This window comes from Entelurus aequoreus, linkage group LG20, assembly GCF_033978785.1.
Source record: "Entelurus aequoreus isolate RoL-2023_Sb linkage group LG20, RoL_Eaeq_v1.1, whole genome shotgun sequence".
Lineage (NCBI taxonomy): Eukaryota > Metazoa > Chordata > Actinopteri > Syngnathiformes > Syngnathidae > Entelurus > Entelurus aequoreus.
In genome coordinates this window covers 27,787,476-27,791,891 of record NC_084750.1, presented here as the reverse complement: position 1 = coordinate 27,791,891, position 4,416 = coordinate 27,787,476, and the positions used below count along the sequence as shown (strand labels likewise).

The 4,416-nt window shown below is 38.3% G+C and overlaps 1 protein-coding gene across 1 annotated transcript in view; it reads left to right on the top strand.

Moving 5' to 3' along the window:
• Positions 1-4,186: 4,186 nt before the first annotated feature.
• The window catches only part of LOC133635651 (protein RD3-like), a 7,480-nt gene continuing 7,250 nt past the window's right edge, over positions 4,187-4,416 (top strand). The window contains 1 exon segment of the mRNA XM_062028886.1: positions 4,187-4,254. The gene's annotated coding sequence lies outside the window, so the exon portion shown is untranslated.

Here is a 4,416-nt window from a genome sequence, read left to right as displayed (position 1 = left end):
TGACTCCTTTGTCACCGGCTTTAAGTACATTACAAAAAACAAAAAATAGATATCTGGTGGTGAAATCTATCAAAATGAGGGTGGTCCCAAAAAGGAGGGATTTTTCTAATTGTCTGTGTGTCGGTTTTAAAAGTGCTCCCCCCTCGGGTCAACATATAAATAACAAGCGTGTGTAAAAATTTGAAGTGCTCCCCCTCTGGTCAACATATGTAATAACAAGTGTGTGAAAGAAATTGAAATGCTCCCCCTTTGGCCAAAATTAATGAAACAAATAAAATAAAAAATGTATATAGAGACATACTGTAATACATTTAAGTAAATAGTGAAGATTAAAAACCAATTACACACAAAAAATTTAAATAGATAAAAGCTTACCTTTATAGTTGCATAGTATGTATATATTATTAATGTTGTAAATACAAATCTTTATACATCTAGAAAGGGTGCCATTTTTCGGTGGTCTCGAGAAGGTAACAAATACAAGAATGTTTGTGTGTGTGTGTGTGTGTGTGTGTGTGTGTGTGTGTGTGTGTGTGTGTGATCTGGCAATGCTTACTTAATGGGGACATCGCTCTGTTTACACCAGGGGTACGTATGTATATACGTATATACATACATACATATATTTGATATATATATATATATATATATATATATATATATATATATATATATATATATATATATATATATATATATATATATATATATATGTATGTATGTATGTATGTATGTATATACGTATATACATACATACATACATACATACATACATACATACATACATACATACACACATACATATATTTGATATATATATATATTAGATATATATACACTACCGTTCAAAAGTTTGGGGTCACCCAAACAATTTAGTGGAATATCCTTCATTTCTAAGAACAAGAATAGACTGTCGCGTTTCAGATGAAAGTTCGCTTTTTCTGGCCATTTTGAGCGTTTAATTGACCCCACAAATGTGATGCTCCAGAAACTCAATCTGCTCAAAGGAAGGTCAGTTTTGTAGCTTCTGTAACGAGCTAAACTGTTTTCAGATGTGTGAACATGATTGCACAAGGGTTTTCTAATCATCAATTAGCCTTCTGAGCCAATGAGCAAATACATTGTACCATTAGAACACTGGAGTGATAGTTGCTGGAAATGGGCCTCTATACACCTATGTAGATATTGCACCAAAAACCAGACATTTAAGTTAAAGTTAAAGTACCAATGATTGTCACACACACACAAGGTGTGGTGAAATTTGTCCTCTGCATTTGACCCATCCCCTTGATCACCCCCTGGGAGGTGAGGGGAGCAGTGGGCAGCAGCGGTGCCGCGCCCGGGAATCATTTTTGGTGATTTAACCCCCAATTCCAACCCTTGATGCTGAGTGCCAAACAGGGAGGTAATGGCTCCCATTTTTATAGTCTTTGGTAGGACTCGGCCGGGGTTTGATTTGCAGCTAGAATAGTCATTTACCACATTAGCAATGTATAGAGTGTACTTCTTTAAAATTAAGACTAGTTTAAAGTTATCTTCATTGAAAAATAAGGACATTTTAATGTGACCCCAAACTTTTGAACGGTAGTGTATATATATATATATATATATATATATATATATATATATATATATATATATATAGCGCACTTTCGCGCGCGCGATGATGTCACGTTATCGATGAGAAAATGCATTTTTAGACAATATGATTTCCCTGAGCGACTAGGAGACACCGTGAGTGGCAAGCGGTACAAAGTGGATAAGAAAAAACTGAAAAAAAAAAAAATAAAATTTTTTTTAATTTTTAATTTTTAATTTTTTTAATTTTATTTTTTTATACTTGGGACTTCCCGCGGGCCTGATTTTGGACGCTGGCGGGCCGTAGTTTGGGGGACCCCTGGTTTACACAGTCCCCTTTAGGGGATCTCTGACGGTATGGGGACAAAAAAACAGGTCCCCTAAAGGGAAACCTTTTTAAATGATAGTCCGCTCCATTCTGAAGATGCCTAAGTGATTTTTAAGCTTTGGCCCATAAAACATGTTTACTGAAGAGTAAACATGTTTAACATCTAATTTGAACTTTTTTTTTTTTAAATGGTCCTCAGTAGTCACGTCCAAATTTGTGTGAATTATGCAAAATTATTTAAATTTGGTCCCCATGAACCATATTAACTCTTTTTTTTCCTCAGGGTCCCCAGTAAGAATGATCAGCACATTACTACATCAATCCAGAGATTTAAAGACGTGTATAAGCTGACTGGGCAGTGGCCATTTTACCTAAAAAATGTTATGCCTCCACAACCTGTAGAAAGGCTGGTCCCCCACAAGTGATGATCACCTGTGTGTGTGTGTGTGTGTGTGTGTGTGTGTGTGTGTGTGTGTGTGTGTGTGTGTGTGTGTGTGTGTGTGTGTGTGTGTGTGTGTGTGTGTGTGTGTGTGTGTGTGTGTGTGTGTGTGTGTGTGTGTGAGAATTAAGAAAAAAGTAAAGCTCAGAGAACAAACAATTGTTCCTGACAGTTGCTTTGACTTCAAAAAAGCTTTTTCTGTTCCAATGAACAAATATTATTGCTCATCTACAAACCCCGTTTCCATATGAGATGGGAAATTGTGTTAGATGTAAATATAAACGGAATACAATGATTTGCAAATCCTTTTCAACCCATATTCAGTTGAATATGCTACAAAGACAACATATTTGATGTTCAAACTGATAAACATTTTTTTTTTGTTGCAAATATTCATTAACTTTAGAATTTGATGGCAGCAACACGTGACAAAGAAGTTGTGAAAGGTGGCAATAAATACTGATAAAGTTGAGGAATGCTCATCAAACACTTATTTGGAACATCCCACAGGTGAACAGGCAAATTGGGAACAGGTGGGTGCCATGATTGGGTATAAAAGTAGACTCCATGAAATGTTCAGTCATTCACAAACAAGGATGGGGCGAGGGTCACCACTTTGTCAACAAACGCGCGAGCAAATTGTTGAACAGTTTAAGAAAAACCTTTCTCAACCAGCTATTGCAAGGAATTTAGGGATTTCACCATCTACGCTCCGTAATATCCTTAAAAGGTTCAGAGAATCTGGAGAAATATCTGCACGTAAGCAGCTAAGCCCGTGACCTTCCATCCCTCAGGCTGTACTGCATCAACAAGCGACATCAGTGTGTAAAGGATATCACCACATGGGCTCAGGAACACTTCAGAAACCCACTGTCAGTAACTACAGTTGGTCGCTACATCTGTAAGTGCAAGTTAAAACTCTCCTATGCAAGGCGAAAACGGTTTATCAACAACACCCAGAAACGCCGTCGACTTCGCTGGGCCTGAGCTCATCTAAGATGGACTGATGCAAAGTGGAAAAGTGTTCTGTGGTCTGACGAGTCCACATATCAAATTGTTTTTGGAAACTGTGGACGTCGTGTCCTCTGGACCAAAGAGGAAAAGAACCATCTGGATTGTTCTAGGCGCAAAGTGTAAAAGCCAGCATGTGTGATGGTATGGGGGTGTATTAGTGCCCAAGACATGGGTAACTTACACATCTGTGAAGGTGCCATTAATGCTGAAAGGTACATACAGCTTTTGGAGCAACATATGTTGCCATCCAAGCAACATTACCATGGACGCCCCTGCTTATTTCAGCAAGACAATGCCAAGCCACGTGTTACATCAACGTGGCTTCATAGTAAAAGAGTGCGGGTACTAGACTGGCCTGCCTGTAGTCCAGACCTGTCTCCCATTGAAAATGTGTGGCGCATTATGAAGCCTAAAATAACACAAGGGAGACCCCCGGACTGTTGAACAACTTAAGCTGTACATCAAGCAAGAATGGGAAAGAATTCCACCTGAGAAGCTTCAAAAATGTGTCTCCTCAGTTCCCAAACCTTTACTGAGTGTTGTTAAAAGGAAAGGCCATGTAACACAGTGGTGAACATGCCCTTTCCCAACTACTTTGGCACGTGTTGCAGCCATGAAATTCTAAGTTAATGATTATTTGCAAAAAAAAAAAAAAAGTTTATGAGTTTGAACATCAAATATGTTGTCTTTGTAGCATATTCAACTGAATATGGCTTGAAAAGGATTTGCAAATCATTGTATTCCGTTTATATTTACATCTAACACCATTTCTCAACTCATATGGAAACAGGGTTTGTATCTGTCATCAACAGAACCTTCACGTTGCTCCGATCCAGAAGCACATCGCTGGAACGCTTTTCTTTCGCAGAGCATCTCATCACGGAGGCGTTTACGGGTCAGTGGCACTCATTTTGCGCGGGAGGCTCATTTCCACGCATGGATAATAACACACACACACACACACACACAACCCTTTTGCACATGTTTAAAAAAAACAACAAAAAAACACCACCCTCAAAATAATCCCCTTTGATTTCCAAACCTCTTTATCTGCCTC